At 45.3% G+C, this 18,720-nt stretch overlaps 2 non-coding genes across 2 annotated transcripts; both read left to right on the forward strand.

Annotated features, from left to right (window-relative positions):
• The first annotated feature begins 1,759 nt into the window (after positions 1 to 1,759).
• trnai-aau (transfer RNA isoleucine (anticodon AAU)) lies at positions 1,760 to 1,832 on the forward strand. Its single transcript has one exon. It is a non-coding gene; the product is annotated as a tRNA-Ile (tRNA).
• Positions 1,833 to 9,453: 7,621 nt separating this feature from the next.
• On the forward strand, positions 9,454 to 9,527 carry trnan-guu (transfer RNA asparagine (anticodon GUU)). Its single transcript has one exon. It is a non-coding gene; the product is annotated as a tRNA-Asn (tRNA).
• Positions 9,528 to 18,720: the final 9,193 nt, after the last annotated feature.

Below are 18,720 nucleotides of genomic sequence, written 5' to 3' on the forward strand. Positions count from 1 at the left end.
TGGGGTCTCGACTGTCAAAATTAGTTGACAAAGTATTACTTCATGGCCAATGCAAAGTACAAAGAAGTCCCTGAGCATGTGCTCCAAATGTCCTTCAAATTCTAAATGCCTGCAAGGTGTATTTGCTCGATGACATAGCTCACCACTTCCTGGCCTTCAGACCTTTTGCACATGTAGAATCGGAACCTCGCCATCAGAACGCTTTCCTTCAGGTTGAGATGCTCCCGGACCAGTGTGCACAAATCAACATACGATTTCTCTGTGCGTTTCGCTGGAGCAAGCAGCTTTTGTATGAGGCCATAAGATGGTGCCCCGCAAACAGTGAGGTGAATCGCCCTTCCTTTGGCAGCATTCGCTCTCCTTCCAGCTCGCTGGCCACGAAGTATTGGTTGAGTCGCTCCACTAAGGTTTCCCAATCATCTCCCTCCGAAAATTTCTCCAGGATGCCCATTGGTCTCTGCATCGTTGCGGTGGGGTTCGTCATCTGTATCTCATCACCAGATGTAGTGCATGAATAAAGAGTCTGAGCAGATACTGTGAACTCAAAGTAATTTGTGACCTTAGTCTTTTATTGCAGGTCTCCAGAGTGCTTCTCCAGCCTGTGAGGCCTCCTTAAGTACAAGTGCTCCCAAGGGATTGTGGGATCCCTTTGGACTCCAGGGGATGAGCCCTCTGGTGGTTAAACAAGGTATTTACAGGTTTACAGATATAACACTAGTTTGCATAAGTTCTATGCAAATTGAAAGGGCTCATTCGGTATTTAAACGTGGAATCTCTCGCAAATTGCCATTAACAACCCTGAAGTGAGAATCATATCCCTGGTCCAACGAAACAACTGCTTGACAAGAATGGCGATAAAGTGTAACCATTATAAAAGCATGTTATTGTGTGTATCTATTCATTGCAGCAGGAGCACAAGAGACCGAATCAGTGACTTTGCATTTTTGACCTGTCTTCTGAAGCGCCGCACGGTCCCACTCCGACAGTCAATGAGCTGTTGGGACGTTAGTGTATCCAGGCTGTGGGTGGCCACCCCGAGCGCAGCAGAGGGGTTTCTGCATTAGTTCTGGGTGGGGACAGTATTTCCCCTTCTCTCTTCCTCTTGTCTATATCCCTGTGCTTTTATTTCTTTGTTTATTCCTCGTCTCAGTTTCTCGTGTTTAAAAGGGAAAAAAGATGTAATGGTTTTATTGTCGAAAAGAATTTCTCTCACTCAAAGTTAGATGCACCACCGTTGCACCATGAGGCCTAGGCAGCTCGCCGTTGATATTCAGGTTCATATATACATATATATAAATATATCTACATGTGTCATAACTGTTCCCTGGTGGTCGAGGGATTAAGATCCGGCGCACTAACCTGATAACGATACTCGATCAATTTGTCAAATTAAAAATAATTGAGGTCTGTGAGACGATTAGTAATTGCTGTAATCACCATGAATAACCCCTTTACTTTCTGTTACGGACCGAGCTTACAGATTCTCTTGTTTCTCCTGCCCGTTGCTGGACACGTGTTCCGGGTTTAATTTTGAGTTCGCTGATCGCGGGGAGATGGTGGGAGTCTCTGTGGCCCCACTGTGAGGATGTGGAAGTGAACACGGTGGCTGGGTGATCCGTGACCTTTCTGTAAAGGGCAGCGGAGGAGAAGGATTGAGAACTTTCAGTGTGGGACAGAAGTTGTTTCAGGTGAGCCAGCACAGAAGGAGCTCACTGGTCAGCTCCCCTCTGTTGTGTCTGTTGTGTCAGCTTTGCCAAAGGTTTCCGTAGTGTAGTGGTTATCACCTTTGCTTAATATGTGAAAGGTCCCTGGTTCAATCCCGGGCGGCAACATTATGTTTAAAGTTGCTGTAGTGGAACAATCAGAGGCGAGTTTCGTCTCCTGGCAAATGCTGCCTGACCTGCTGAGATTTCCAGCAATTGCTGTTTTTATTTGCAATTCATTCTCCCGGCAAAAGTGCTCCCTTATTCCTTAATTGCTCTTTATTCAATAAATAGATAACTTTGAGTGAGAGAAAACAGATCCACCGGGGACCTTTTGCGTGTGAGGCCAACGTGATATCCGCTACACTGCAGCCCATCAAAGGGCGAGAAACCATTGAATATAAAGGCTGAGCTCACAAATAACAGGGGCAGTGCAGTCTGGTCAACGTCAAACCCTCCTTTCTTATTCAGCAGAGGCATGAACGGGAGTCAGACGCCACAAAGTTTAATTAAAGACACAAATTCAAATAACACTTCCAAATCTTTTCACTGTAAAATTCTTGCACTTTATTTGGAATCCTACGATGTTGAATCTGAAAATGAGCACCGTGGGATTTTATCTTCACTACTGATTCTATTTTCTGTGCATGGTTGGATTAACCGGTGCTGTTAAATTTGACAAAAGTTGCCCCAGATTCCAGTTGTCATAAGCAATGAAGATTTTGAAACAATCCCCGACAAAAATTGTGTAAAATGGGATCTGGTTTAACAGTTAACATGCAAAACACAGAAGAAATGATTGAAGTATCGACTGTCCCTCAGTCAGCATTTCTTTCATTGTGCAAAAGATGACATTGGGTTAAGTAATGATGCTTTCCCGTGAAATAAAAACAAAAGTTCAACAAAAAAACGGACGGTGACTGGCAAGTGAGCGCTGCTTCTGACTCCGAGTGGGAATGGGCGGGGATTTTAAAGCCCTTATTTTGAGGAACGTTCATATAGATAAACATCTCATATTCGTTGTGTAGAGCAAGTGGTGCAACGGTAACACATCTCACTCGAGATGAGAACACTGCTATCGAAATCATGTCAGGGTTCCTGACCATTGGGATAATTCCGGAATCAACATTTTCTTTACTGTGTCTTAATAACCAGACCCTTGCTCCAAGGTCTGTCTCACTGTTTCCCCGGTGTCAGGCAGAGATACGCCTGCTGCCCTCATTTATTTCATGTGACAGGACACAAAAGTTCAAAATCAACCTGCAGGGGGCCAGACACAGCAGCACCGAGTCAGGATGGCTGAGCGGTCAAAGGTGCTGTGTTTGGATTGCAATTGCATGTGGAGGAGTGGGTTCAAATCCAATGTCTGACACTTTCTGCTTTTAATCATTAAGCGAAACTCATTGTTTGACACCTCGACCAACTCTTCAAACGTGGCATTCTGCAGTTCACCTGCTCGCTTAACATTTCCGTCTGACCTGGTGCTGAAAGTGGAGATGTTTCCGCAGTGTAGCGGTTAACACGTTCGCCTCACACGCGAAAGCTCACCGGGCGGGAATATTTTCTGGAGCTTTCTCCTCATGCATGCTCAGGGGCGAGTTTGTTCTCCTGTGAAAAGTCATGAGATGATAAACATGTAAGGATTCGGATCCCGAGTCGGCCATTCGGCCCCTCGAGCCTGGTCCACCATTCAAGAAGATCCTGGCAGTTCGTCGACAGCAAGTTTAAACATCTGGGGCGGAGCCAACAGGCGCCTGGCTGCAATCAGCGACAAAAAACAGCATTTGGCATAAGCCCCACTCGATCAATTGGGAGAGCATGAAACTATTAAGCTCAGGGTCGCTGGTTCGAGCCCCACGTTGGGGCTTTTTGTTAAATGTTATCCTACATTCACCGGAAAACATCATTAATTAACCGATGATATTCATTTGCATAATTAAAGAAATGCTAATTGAATGAGAGTCAATAATTTAATAATTTTGGACAAACAAGTGAAAGACACCTGGTGCTGGTGGGCAATTTTGTTGCCTTTGTCATTGATGCTTGATCTACAAGTCTCGTTATCAAATCGTGTGCTCAACCGTCAGTTACCTGTTACAAATCAGCGGAGGAGAAACTAGCTTGTTGTCTAATGCTGCCTTTGCCTGCACAATGTGTGCTGAGATTATCTGTGCAATATGCATTCAGCAGGATGAATAAAAGCAACGCTTTTTGAAATGAAGGCAATGCATGTTTTGCACTCAATAAAAAGTTGCATTTTCTTTTCATGCCAAGTATTTTGCATAAGTGCATTGCAATGCCAATGCACTTTTTACCTGGCAAGACTGAAGTACAAGCTGTGATGAATAGTGTGAAACAGAAACAGCTACTTGAGAACCCATAGCCTCGACGGTATCTGTGTGAATTGCTCTGCATCGATAATTAGCAGAGCGTAAAGTGGGGAAACTGACGGTGTGGATGAGAAAAGGCTGAGCCAAAGTGTAATGTTGGAGATGATCTTGTTTTTGAGAAATGTTTCATAGAATTTGGCATCGTTGGTTCCATGGTGTAATGGTGAGCACTCTGGACATGAATCCAGCGATCTGAGTTTAAATCTCGGTGGAAACTGAATGCTTGCTGTTGCAGATGCTAAAAATTTGGGACAAACAACTGAGAGACACCTGGTGCTGGTGGGCAGTTTTGTTGCCTTTGTCATTGATGCTTGATCTGCAAGTCTCGTTGTCAAATCCTGTGCTCTGTGTTAGCACAGTCCCGCATTGCTGAACTCTTTGCTTCAGCATGCAGTCTGAAGTTTGGATTAAATAACAGGAAGATTGAAGTTTGGATGGTAAAGAGACTGTTAGACAATGTGGTGCCTTGCAGCCAGTGAGATGAGTAACTGGTCATTGTCTGGATGTTAAATATTTGAGTACCTTGTTACGGTGGGAATAATGGAAACTCAGGACGAAACGATTTTATGATGTCTGTATGTTCAGTATTTGAGTGTAACCTTGTTACTATTTAATGACATCTGCAGGTTAAACAAGCAATATTAAGTCTGTCTGTTAAAAGATTCAGAAAGCAGTTAGTCAGGATTGTCTAAATGGAACGAATAAGAGTTCAAAGGCTTTTTCAGTATAAAGTTGACATTTATGGACTGCAGAGACATAGACAGCAGAGACACTGGACATTCGGAAGGTGTGTGTCTCAAGCAGCCACGGAAATCGAAGCAAGCTGCCTTTGTGAAGTGCTCTCAGTAACTTTCACACTTGGTTTGTTTAGTATGAACGTTTAAATAAAAGACCCGATCCTGCCTTTACTACAACGGAGTGTGCGGGTAATTCGACATTAAAAGCAACAAAGCGAAAAGAGCAAGACAGCCGTTTACAACATTTTGGTGACCCCGACGTGATTTTCAAAAGTTCGTTGGCTTATTCGAAGTCCCCGACATGAAGCAGAAAGTTGGCTGAGTTGTTGGAAGAAGTCTTTCCCACACATCAGTTCGAGGGGTGAGCATTCTCTTAGTTGTCGTGATTAAAGGGATCTTCAGATAGTAATGGGAGGCTCAGGGGATATTTCAGTTGAGCTCCAGCCATTTCTTAATGAGTGGATTGAGTCGAAAGGGGGAACTTATGGGCTAAGACAGGAAACAATGACAGGAGGATGGAGAGAGACACGGCAGTCCTTAGTGAAGAGTGTCCAGTTAAAAAAGATTAAAGTGTTTGGGTTAAAAAGTGATAAAAAGAGAAAAGCGTTCGTGTTGCATTGTCTCATGCTGGGGATTCAAACGTTAGGAGAAGAGGCTGAGGCTCGAGATAGGGAAGTCTCAGAACTCAGAGAGCAGCTAACAGCAGTGAGTAAAGAAATAGAGAATTGGTGATTTCAGGCACTCGGGGCAGCCAGGACTGTTCTGACGCTGAATCAGCATCTTGCTGATGAACAGAAGCGTAAACAAGATCCAGAGAAAGGAATATCTAAGCTGCAGCAGATGGTGGTATTAGGTTGCCCACGGAGACAGCAATTGATAAAGCTGGGTGGTATTCGGAGGATTCCCCGGGTCTGAGAGTTGAAAAGGGGATTAAGGGACAGGGAGAATGCCCATGGTTCCCATCCACAGCTCCTTTGTCTTCTCTGACTTCGGAGCCTCGAACCCGTGTGGTTCGTGTGGCAACGTTAGGATCGGAGGCGGAGCACTTAAATGCCTCTTCGGTTACTCAGGCGCTTAACACCCCACAACATTACACACGACCTTCCGGTAATGTGGAGAGTGGGGGAAGCACGCTCGAGCGGACAAGGCCAGAGCAGGATCATGATTCCTCTACTCCCTGTGGAGCTCGTGAAGGGAACACGACCTTAAATGGTTTTGGGGATACCTGGTATGAGCGAGGAGGGGTCAAGTTACAGGACATGAGAGCTATCCTTCGTGAAGTGGGACCTGCACCTCTTCAGGATCTTAATAAGTTTGCCCAGTGGTGGTGTAATATTCTGGGATGGTGGCAGTCTGGGACATATCAGAGAAACCGAGGGTTCACATGGTTCTGTGAGCTTTAGGGAATCACTGGGGAACGGGAGTAGGTTTTGAAACAACTTCCAGGTCTCATGCTTGGTAGAATAATAGGTGAAATCTTTGTTACTCACTCGGGACACAGTTAATAAAGCGGCTTGCATTATTACCAGGGGAAGGACCCAGGGAGGCTGGGTAATGTATATTCTAGTTGTGTAAAAGTTTGGGAAGTAATTGGATTGATATCAGTCATTATGGGGATGGTACACATAGAGAGATCATTTTGACTCTCCTATCCCCGTCAGTAGTTCTGGAAGTAGATGCCTGGGGTGGGGACGAACGTTTTGATAAATGGTTGGCAAGGGTAGAAAGCTTGTATCAGGGAGCTGCAGGAATTTCAGTCATGGAAGTGAGACAGGGGTTACAGCGATGGAAGGCAGAAGGGCCTGAGTGGATGAATCCCGCGAGGAGCCACATAAAAGGAGCAGGACAAGGTGGTGGTCGTCAGTTGCTAGAGGACAGGGATAGACTGGCTAAAGAATTAGAAAAGTTAAAAGAAAAGTTGAAGAATCAGGAAAGAGAAGCTGGAGTCACAGACAGGAATGATACCTCGGTTCAGTTGCTGAGGTTGGGGGTAGATTCCGCAGGTGAGGGAGAATCCCTATAGGGATGCCGCGCCTCAACCACACATGTCGTTCCTTTAGGACCCTTACTTCAGGATAGGGGTGGCCATTCCCTTATCGAGGCTTGTGTGGAAGGGCAGCGGGAAATGGACACAGGTCTGCCGGACAAATGAAGTTGCTCCTGGAGGAAGGGGATTCCCCTCTTCAGAGGCAGTTCCCCAACACCCCAGATACACGAGGAGCAGTTACTGAACAGTCAGAGATGAAAGCAGTGGGAGAAGCTTGTTCAGAAACATTTAAAGTTTCTGCAGGAATGGGCTGTCTCAGAACTGATGAGATGTTCAGTGAAAAGCTCAAATGTGGGAGTTACAAACATGATCTTAAAGGATGCGAAATAGAAGTTGGATCGTTGCAAATGTCGAGAGAGTGAATTACAGCAGTTCCGAAGGGTGAACTGAGAGAAGGACTGGGTCTCTCGACCGACTATTCAGCATTTCCGTCATCCTTTCCTCGATGTTGTTACATTTCTCCCACAAAGCAGAGGAAATTGTTAAAACCTGTGCAGAGGGTAACAGACTTAGTCGAAGACACCGATTGTGAGTTTACATTTCTGAATGTAAACAGCATGGAATTCAGTTGGAAACATCAAATATTGAAAATTGACTTTTAAGTAAAAATGGATATGGTGGTCACAGACCAACGGACTTTAAAATGGCATCCTGAGAATCTGAATCTACAAGAACCCTACTTTGACCCGAAGCGCGCTGCTATTTGGAAGAAGGAAATACGGAAATGGAATACAACATTTCAACAGCTACAGAGTTTGAATCAAGAAATCGTTGTGGACATTAACCATCACACTGCGGAAATCGAGAACGTGCACACAACTTTGGACCAGATTGAACATGTAAGCTGGTGGGAGTCATTGTTGGGATGGAGCCCGACGGCAACAGGCGTGATGAACACAATGATACACCCTGTCCTTATGCTGGTGCTGGTTCAGCTGGTCGTGCTGGTCATTTTGATTTACTGCGGATGTCGTGTTGGAAAACAAGGACAACAACTGGACAATGCTGTTCAACGAGCTCGAGCCACCATGCAAATGTATGTTACCCAGATAAGACCTGCAGAGAGGCGAGGAGAAGAAGTGGGGGAATGTGAGAGCACAGTCCCGCATTGCTGAACTCTTTGTTCAGCACGTGGTCTGAAGTTTGAATTAAAAAACAGGAAGATTGAAGTTTGGATGGAAAGAGACTGTTAGACAATGTGGTGCCTTCAGCCATTGAAATGAGTAACTGGTCATTGTCTGTATGTTAAATATTTGATTGTACCTTTGTTACTATTGAATGACATCTGTAGGTTAAACAAGCAATATTAATCTGTATGTTAAACAATTCACAAAGCCGTTAGCTGTGATTGTCTAAATGTAAAGAAATAAGAGTATAAAGATGAGACTCACACACGCAGACACCAGAGACACTGGACATTCGGAAGGTGTGTGTCTCAAGCAGCCACGGAAATCGAAGCAAGCTGCCTTTGTGAAGTGTTCTCAGTAACTTTCATACTTGGTTTGTTTGGTATGAATGTTTAAATAAAAGACCCGATCCTGCCTTTACTACAACGGAGTGTGTGCGGGTAATTCGAGGTTAAAAGCAACAAAGCAAAAAGAGCAAGACAGCCGTTTTCAACATTTTGTAACAGGTAACTGATGGTTGAGCACACGATTTGATAACTAGACTTGTAGATCAAGTATCAATGACAAAGGCAACAAAACTGCCCACCAGCACCAGGTGTATTTCACTTGTTTGTCCCAAATTTTCAGCAGCTGGGACAACAAGGAATCAGGTTCCACCGAGATTTGAACTCAGATCTCAGAGTGCTCACCATTACACTTTGGAACCAACCATGGTAAAATATTTGAAACAATTCTCAAAAACAACAAAATCATCTCCAACAGTACACTTTGGCTCGGCCTTTTCTCATCCACACCATCAGTTTCCTCTCTTTGCTCTCTGCTAATTATCGATGCAGAACAATTCACACAGATGGCATCGAGGCTATGGTTTTTCAAGTAGCTGTTTCTGTTTCACACTGTTCATCACAGCTTGTACTTCAGTCTTGCCAGGTAAAAAGTGCGTTGGCATTGCAATGTATTCATGTAAAATGCTTGGCATGGAAAGAAAATGCAAAGTTTTGTCGAGTTAGTGAGTCGGTGACGAGGTTTGTGTTTGATGTGCGTCGCTTTCAATCTTTGAAATTTCACCAAGCAAAGAAACGGTGAATTGAACTGTCCCTGTTAGCATTGTGTTCGCGTTTAATCAGAGCAATATCCGCAGTCAGGAGCTGAAAAGGAATTAAAACCTAATACTGGCTTCGGGGCAATCAGAATACTTCGTCACAGACAAGGCACCGGAAGGCTGGAAGGTAGATCACACCGGTTGTGGGAGAGCTGGTTGGTGGTGACATGGCAGTGTCTGCAGTGTGCGGGACCAGACTGCTTCCACACATCCACAATGAATGTCCCACCCTTTACTTGGGAAAAGTACAACTGAGAGTGGACAAGTTCCATCCCGGTCAGAGCAATCTGAAGGTTTAACTGACTGACACCCTGGTTTGAGATGTCTTGCTGTGTGCAATTGCGTCATTCTCTGTGGCGCAATGGGTTAGCGCGTTCGGCTGTTAAGCGAAAGGTTGGTGGTTCGAGCCCACCCAGGGACGAAGCATTTAACTGTTTGTCATTCCAGGTTGTCATTGTGCGTTTTGGCTGCGCGAATACATTCCACAAACATTGCCAGCTGTGCTGTTATCCTGTGAGTTCCCACTCCAGTATTTTTATGAGCATTCAGTTTGAGTGTATACAGAACTGAACAGAGATATCAGAAAATTTAACAAGGTTATGGGACATTGTTTTTTGTTAATATTGAACACTAATATGAATAAATCCATTTCTTCAAATATTTAATTGAACATGTTTTCAAAATGTTTCCGCGCAATTTTGAACCAGGGACATTTCGCGTGTGAGGTGAATCTAATAACCACTACATTACGGAAACACTACAGCAATAACCAGAGCTTTAACCTACACAGCTGGCCTATACTTCAGGACCTACGAGAATAGAATGACGGTGCTATATTTAGGAAGGCTGTGAGTGTGGCAGGAATTGATCGAGTGTTTCCCAGACTTTACACATAGGAACATGAGGTGGCCATTTAGCAGCGAGTGGTTAGGATCTGGAATGCACGGCTTGAAAGGATGGTGGAAGCAGACTCAATCTTATCTTTCAAATGGGAGCTGGATCAGTGTCTGAAGGAAAAACAATTGCAGGGCTACAGGGAAAGGGCGGGGGAATGGGACTCGCTGAGAGTCGGCACGGGCTCGACGGGCCGAATGGCCTTCCGTGCTGTAACCATTCCATGATTCTATAAGTTAGTGGCACATTTCATAGTGTGGGTGGAAGCAGAACATTGCAAAGGGACATGGATTGAGTAGGCAAAACTAGAGGCATCTGATTCAGGAGATTCGGAAGTTTAATGACTTTGAAAGGAACATTTTTGTTTTGTGCAGTTACGGTCAGAGAAATGATTGTGAAAGGAATTTTTTTGAACAGAGGAATGCAGCATTTAATCTTCTGCCTTAACACTTCTTCCTGGGTGTCGGGGTCACATTTCTTTTCGAGGTTATTCTTCTCAAAAAGGAGTTTGATGTAGTCCTTCAGACGAGTGGGATCAAGGGCTATGGCGAGAAAGCAGGAATGGGGTATTGAAGTTGCATGTTCAGCCATGAACTCATTGAATGGCGGTGCAGGCTCAAAGGGCCGAATGGCCTACCTCTGCACCTATTTTCTATGTTTTCTATGTTTCTTGAATTTATATTTCCTTTGGTGTTTCACAATAACCAGACCTTTGCTCTAAAGTCTTTCTCACTATTTCCCCAGTCTCCTGTTGATGTTACCAGCAATGAACATTTTGAAGGTTGGCAAGCAGGTACAGCAGGCGGTTAAGAAAGCAAATGGCATGTTGGCCTTCATAGCGAGGGGATTTGAGTACAAGGGCAGGGAGGTGTTGCTACAATTGTACAGGGCCTTGGTGAGGCCACACCTGGAGTATTGTGTACAGTTTTGGTCTCCTAACCTGAGGAAGGACATTCTTGCTATTGAGGGAGTACAGCGAAGGTTCACCAGACTGATTCCCGGGATGGCGGGACTGACCTATCAAGAAAGACTGGATCAACTGGGCTTGTATTCACTGGAGTTCAGAAGAATGAGAGGGGACCTCATAGAAACGTTTAAAATTCTGATGGGGTTAGACAGGTTAGATGCAGGAGGAATGTTCCCAATGTTGGGGAAGTCCAGAACCAGGGGACACAGTCTAAGGATAAGGGGGAAGCCATTTAGGACCGAGATGAGGAGGAATTTCTTCACCCAGAGAGTGGTGAACCTGTGGAATTCTCTACCACAGAAAGTTGTTGAGGCCAATTCACTAAATATATTCAAAAAGGAGTTAGATGAAGTCCTTACTACTGGGGGATCAAGGGGTATGGTGAGAAAGCAGGAATGGGGTACTGAAGGTGCATGTTCAGCCATGAACTCATTGAATGGCGGTGCAGGCTAGAAGGGCCGAATGGCCTACTCCTGCACCTATTTTCTATGTTTCTATGTTTCTATGAACCAGGCACCGAAAACACAGGATCTTCTTGAATGGTGGACCAGGCTCGAGGGGCCGAATGGCCCACTCCGGCTCCAAATCCTGACATGTTTATGAACTGCGGAAACCTCTCCACTTTCAGCACCCGGTCAGACGGAAATGTTAAGCGAGCAGGTGAACTGCTGAATCCCACTTTGAAGGAGTTGATCGTGGTGTCAAACAATGAGTTTCACTGAATGATTAAAAATAAGAAATGTCAGATTTAAACACAGACCTCTAGAGAAGACTGCAACTTGAACACAGCACCTGAGACCGCTCGGCCATCCTGACTATTTAATGCTGTATGTGGCCATCTGCAGGTTGATTTTGAACTGTTGTAACCTGTCACATGAAATAAATGAGGACAGCAGGCGTATCTCTGTCTGACACCGGGGAAACAGTGAGACAGACCTTGGAGCAAGGGTCTGGTTATTGCCAAACAGCAAAAAATATATTAGTTCTGGAAGAACAATAACTAAAAGTACAGTAACCCTGATGTGATTTAAACACGCTACCTTCGGAACTGAAATCATTGCTACCATTGAGCCACGAGGTCTACGTCATAAGACTCAGATGTTTGTCTATATGAAGGTGTCACAATACAAGGAGCTTTAAAATCTCCGCCCATTCCCACCTGGTGTCAGAAGCAGCGCTCACCTCCCAATCACTGTATGTTTTTTTCTAAAGCTTTTGTGTTGCTTTCACGGGAAAGCATCATTAATTAACCCCTCACCTTCTTTTGCACAATGAAAGAAATGCTAACTGAGGGACAGTCGATACTTCAATCATTTGTCCTGTGCTTTGGGGAGCGGGCAGGGAAGTGGACCTGAGTCCATGATCGGATCAGCCATGATCGTATTAAATGTCGGAGCAGGCTCGAGGGGCGTATGGCCGACTCCTGCTCCTATTTCTTATGTTCTTATGTTATTCTGCATGTTGACCCATTTTACACACTGTATTCTAGGATCTGGTTCAAAATCTTCATTGCCGATGACATCAGGAATCTGGGTCAACTTTTGTCAAATTTAACAGCACCGGTTATTCCGACCATGCACAGAAAATAGAATCAGTAATGAAGATAAAAGCCCATGGTGCTCATTTTCAGATTCAACGCAGTAGGATTTCAAATAAAGTTTAAGAATTTTACAGTGAAAAGATTTGGAAGTGTTATTGCATTTTGTCTTTAATTAAACTTTGTGGCATCTGACTCCCGTTCATGCCTCTGCTGAATAAGAAAGGAGGGTCTGACGTTGACCAGACTGCACTGCCCCTGATATTTGTGAGCTCATCCTTTATATTCATGGTTTCTCGCCCTTTGATGGGCTGCAGTGTAGCGGATATCACGTTGGCCTCACACACGAAAGGTCCCCGGTGGATCCGTTTTCTCTCACTGAAAGTTATCTATTTATTGAAGTGAGATAAAGAGTACTTAAGGAATAAGGGATCACTTTTGCCAGGAGAATAAATAGCAAATAAAAACAGCAAATGCTGGAAATCTCAGCAGGTCAGGCAGCATTTGACAGGAGACGAAACTCGCCTCTGATTGTTCCTCTACAGCAAGTTAAAACATAAGGTTCCTTCCCGGGATCGAACCTCATACCTTTAATGTGTAATGCAAACGTGATAAGCACATGTGATAACCACTACACTATAGAAACCTCTGGCATAGCTGGCACAACAGAGGGGAACTGACCAGTGAGCTCCCTCTGTGCTGATCAGGAATGTGTTGGCTCACCTGAAACAACTTCTGTCCCACACTGAAAGTTCTCAATCCTTCTCCTCCACTGCCCTTTACAGAAATGTCACGGATCACCCAGCCACCGTGTTCACTTCCACATCCTCACAGTGGGGCCACAGAGGCTCCGACCGTCTCCCCACGATCAGCGAAATCGCCCAGTTTACAAAATTAAACCCGGAGCACGTGCCCGGCAAAGGGCAGGAGAAGCCAGATCGTCTGTAAGCTCGGTCTATCACAGAAAGTATTGGTATTCATGGTGCTTACAGCAATTATTAATCGTCTCACAGAACTCAATTATTTTTATGCGATGAATTGATCGACAATTGAAACCAGGTTAGTGCGCCGGATCTTAACCCCTCGACCACCAGGGAACAGTTATGATACATGTAGATATATTTATATATATTTATATATGAACCTGAATATCAACGGCTAGCTACCTAGACCTCATGGTGAACGGTAGTGCGTCTAACTTTGAGTGAGAGAAATTGTTCCACAGAGACACCCATTTCATCTTTTGTTCCCTTTTAAACGCTAGAAACTGAGACAGGGGGAATAAATAGAGAAATAAAAGCACAGGGATATAGACAAGAGGAAGAGAGAAGGGAAAAGATACTGTCCCCACCCAGAACTAATGCAGAAACCCCTCTGCTGCGCTCGGGGTGGCCACCCACAGCCTGGATACACTAACGGGAGAACACCAGCGGCAGGTCGGGGCCAGAAAAGGAATGGCGAGCGGCCCTGGGAGCAGCTTGGAGGTCCCGCGAGACTACTCCAGGGAGCAGCGCGAGCTGGTGCAGGAGGGCGGCGGCAGCGAAGTGTGAAGTCATCAAGGTCCAGGTCGGTGATTGGAGCGTGGGCAGATACAGCAGGAGCGGCGAGATCGGGGCGAAGGAGCGGTGCGAGACTGTAGAGGGATGTGATCGGGGCCCAGGGGAGGCATGAGTTCGGGGCCAGAAGCCCAGGGTTAGCACAGGCCAGCCCACACTGCGATATGTGTGCGCACCAGGTCCGTGCAGCAGAACTGGTCTCCAGTCGACCTGCTTAACCCTTGCCACTGGACCAAGACCTCGCTCTGTCAAGCCCGTTTGATGGCTGGGGTGCAACGGCCGTCACAACTAAAAAAAATCCACGCACAGACATCTTCCACCCTTCGGGATGTTGTTCGGGTCCTTCATTGAAACAGCTGTGAACTCATCCTTTTTCGGCGTGGAAGCAAGTCATCCTCGTTTTGAGGGACCGCCTATGATGATGATGATGATGATGGATTCATTAACGTCCCAACAGCTCATTGACTGCAGGAGTGGGACCGTGCGGCGCTTCAGAAAACATGTCGAAAAGGCAAAGTCACTGATTCCGTCTCATTGCTCCTCCGATCAAGAATAACAACACACACTAAAAATGCTTCAATAATGGTTACACTTTATCTCCGTGCAGCCTCTACAGTCTAAAGACACCACAATGGTCGTGCGAATACATTCTTCCCATCAAAGTTCTATTTGTGCTACTTTGTCGTGGCAACTCTTGATTGCAGTCACCAAGATATCCCTTGAGATATCGGGTAAAACTCATGCTTTTCCTTTGGCAATGCTTTTAATAATCTGAGAAGATTTGACTGGAGGTTTATTAACAGATAGCACTTCGTAAGGCATTTATCTCCATATTTGCTAAGCAGTTGGCTCGTTGGTCTAGTTGTATGATTCTCACTTTGGGGTTGTTACTTGAAATTTGCGAGAGATCCCGGGAGAGCCCTTTTTTGCCGTGAATTTTGAATTTGCATCGAACTTTTGCAAAGAAGCACTTGCATTTCTGCAGCGTCTGTCAGGAGCTCATAACACCCCAAAGCGCTTTACAGCCGTTGAGTTACCTTTGAAATGTTGTCACGTGAGTAAAGATGTGCCCAAATCACCCCACACGAACCTCAACTCTTTGTGAAGGAGTTCATAGAATCACAGAAGTTTACAGCACGGAAGGAGGCCAATTCGGCCCATCCTGTCCACGCCGGCCAACAAGAGGCTCTCCAGCCTAATCCCACTTTCCAGATCGAGGTCCATAACCCTGCAGGTTACAGCACTTCAGGTCACATCCAAGCACTTGTTAAATGTGGTGAGTGTTTCTGCCTCTACCACCCTTTCAGGCAGTGAGTTCCAGATCCCCACAACCCTCTGCGTGCAGAAATAAATAGGTGCAGGCGAAGGCTATTCGGCCCTTCGAACCGCATCACCACGGAGAATGAAACAGTTAATTCAGAGACCATAGTCCAGAACTTAAAGAAGAGTAACTTTGAAGGTATGAGGCATGAAATGGCTAGGATAGATTGGCAAATGATACTTAAGGGGTTGACAGTGGATGGGCAATGGCAGACATTTACAGACTGCATGGATGAACTGCAACAATTGTACATCCCTGTCTGGTGTAAAAATAAAAAAGGGAATGTTGCTCAACCGTGGCTATCAACGGAAATCAGGGATAGTATTAAAGCCAAGGAAGTGGCATACAAATTGGCCAGAAATAGCAGCGAACCCGGGGACTGGGAGACATTTGGAACTTAGCAAAGGAGGACAAAGGGTTTGATTAGGGCAGGGAAAATAGAGTACGAGAGGAAGCTTGCAGGGAACATTAAAATGGACTGCAAAAGCTTCTATAGATATGTAAAGAAAAAAAGGTTAGTAAAGACAAACGTAGGTCCCCTGCAGTCAGAATCAGGGGAAGTCATAACTGGGAACAAAGAAATGGCAGACCAATTGAACAAGTACTTTGGTTCGGTATTCACTAAGGAGGACACAAACAATCTTCCGGATATAAAAGGGGTCAGAGGTTCTCGTAAGAAGGAGGAACTGAGGGAAATCCTTGTTAGTCGGGAAATTGTGTTGGGGAAACTGATGGGATTGAAGGCCGATATATCCCCAGGCCTGATGGTCTGCATCCCAGAGTACTTAAGGAGGTGGCTTTGGAAATAGCGGATGCATTGACAGTCATTTTCCAACACTCCATAGATTCTGGATCAGTTCCTATGGAGTGGAGGATAGCCAATGTACCCCCACTTTTTAAAAAAGGAGGGAGAGAGAAAGCAGGGAATTATAGACCGGTCAGCCTGACATCAGTAGTGGTGAAATTGATGGAATCAATTATTAAGGATGTCATAGCAGCGCATTTGGAATGAGGTGACATGATAGGTCCCAGTCAGCATGGATTTGTGAAAGGGAAATCATGCTTGACAAATCTTCTGGAATTTGTTGAGGATGTTTCCAGTAGAGTGGACAAGGGAGAACCAGTTGATGTGGTGTATTTGGACTTTCAGAAGGCTTTCGACAAGGTCCCACACAAGAGATTAGTGTGCAAAGTTAATGCACATGGGATTGGGGGTAGTGTGCTGACGTGGATTGAAAATTAGTTGGCAGACAGGGAGCAAAGAGTAGGAGTAAATGGGTACTTTACAGAATGGCAGGCAGTGACTAGTGGGGTACCGCAAGGGCCCTAGCTGTTTACATTGTACATTAATGATTTAGACGAGGGGACTAAATGTAGTGTCTCTAAATTTGCAGATGACACGAAGTTGGGTGGCAGTGTGAGCTGCGAAGAGGATGCTACGAGGCTGAAGAGTGACTTGAATAGGTTAGGTGAGTGGGCAAATGCATGGCAGATGAAGTATAATGTGGATAAAGGTGAGGTTATCCACTTCGGTTGAAAAACAGAGAGACAGACTATTATCTGAATGGTGATAGATTAGGAAAAGGGGAGGTGCAACGAGACCTGGGTGTCATGGTACATCCGTCATTGAAGGTTGGCATGCAGGTACAGCAGGCGGTTAAGAAAGCAAATGGCATGTTGGCCATCATAGCGAGGGGATTTGAGTATAGGGGCAGGGAGGTGTTACTACAGTTGTACAGGGCCTTGTTGAGGCCACACCTGGAGTATTGTGTACAGTTTTGGTCTCCTAACTTGAGGAAGGACGTTCTTGCTATTGAGGGAGTGCAGCGAAGGTTCACCAGACTGATTCCCGGGATGGCGGGACTGATATATCAAGAAAGACTGTATTCACTTGAGTTTCGACAAATGAGAGGGGATCTCATAGAAACGTTTAAAATTCTGGCGGGTTTAGACAGGTTAGATGCAGGAAGAATGTTCCCAATTTTGGGGAAGTCCAGAACCAGGGGTCACAGTCTAAGGATAAGGGATAAGCCATTTAGGACCGTAATGAGGAGAAACTTCTTCACCCAGAGAGTGGTGAACCTGTGGAATTCTCTACCACAGGAAGTTGTTGAGGCCAATTCACTAAATATATTCAAAAAGGAGTTAGACGTAGCCCTTACTACTCGGGGGATCAAGGGGTATGGCGAGAAAGCAGGAATGGGGTACTGAAGTTGCATGTTCAACCATAAAATCATTCAATGGTGGTGCAGGCTCGAAGGGCCGAATGGCCTACTCCTGCACCTATTTTCTATGTTTCTACATTCCAATATGATCATGGCTGATCATTCACCTCAGTACCCCTTTCCTACTTTCTCTTCATACCCCTTGAGCCCTTTAGCCATAAAGGCCACAGCTAATTCCCTCTGGAATATATCAAATGAACTGGCATCAACAACTCTCTGCGGCAGAGAATTCCACAGGTTAACAACTCTCTGAGTGAAGAAGTTTCTCCTCATCTCGGTCCTAAATGGCTTACCCCTTATCCCTTAGACTCTGACCCTGGTTCTGGACTTCCCCAACATCGGGCACATTCTTCCTCCCTCTAACCTGTCCAGCCCCGTCAGAATTTTATATGTTTCTTTGAGATCCCCTCTCATTCTTCTAAACTCCAGTGAATACAGGCCCAGTCAATCCAGTCTCTCCTCATATGTCAGTTCTGCCATCCAAGGAATCAGTCTGGTGAACCTTCGCTGCACTCTCTCAGTCGCAAGAACATCCTTCCTCAGATTAGGAGACCAAAACTGAACACAATATTCCAGGTGATGCCTCACCAAGGCACTGTACAACTGCAGTAAGACCTTCCTGCTCCAATACTCAAATCCCCCAGCTATGAAGGCCAACATGCCATTTGCCTTCTTCACCGCCTGCTGTACCTGCATGCCAACTTTCAATGATTGATGTACCATGACACCCAGGTCACGTTGCATCTTCCCTTTTCCTAATCTGTCACCATTCAGATAATAATCTGCCTTCACGTTTTTGCCACCAAAGTGGATAACATCACATTTATCCACATTATAGTGCATCTGCCATGTATTTGCCCACTCACCTAACCTTTCCAAGTCACTCTTCAGCCTCTTAGCATCCTCCTCACAGCTCACACCGTCACGCAGCTTAGAGTCACCTGCAAACTTGCAGATATAACACTCAATTTCTTCATCGAAATCATTGATGTATATTGTAAATAGCTGAGGTCCCAGCACTGAGCCCTGCAGCACCCCACAAGTCACTTCCTGTCATTCTGAGAAGGACCCATTTATCCCGACTCTCTGCTACCTGTCTGCCAACCAGTTCTCT

This window comes from Pristiophorus japonicus, unplaced genomic scaffold (assembly GCF_044704955.1).
Source record: "Pristiophorus japonicus isolate sPriJap1 unplaced genomic scaffold, sPriJap1.hap1 HAP1_SCAFFOLD_130, whole genome shotgun sequence".
NCBI lineage: Eukaryota > Metazoa > Chordata > Chondrichthyes > Pristiophoridae > Pristiophorus > Pristiophorus japonicus.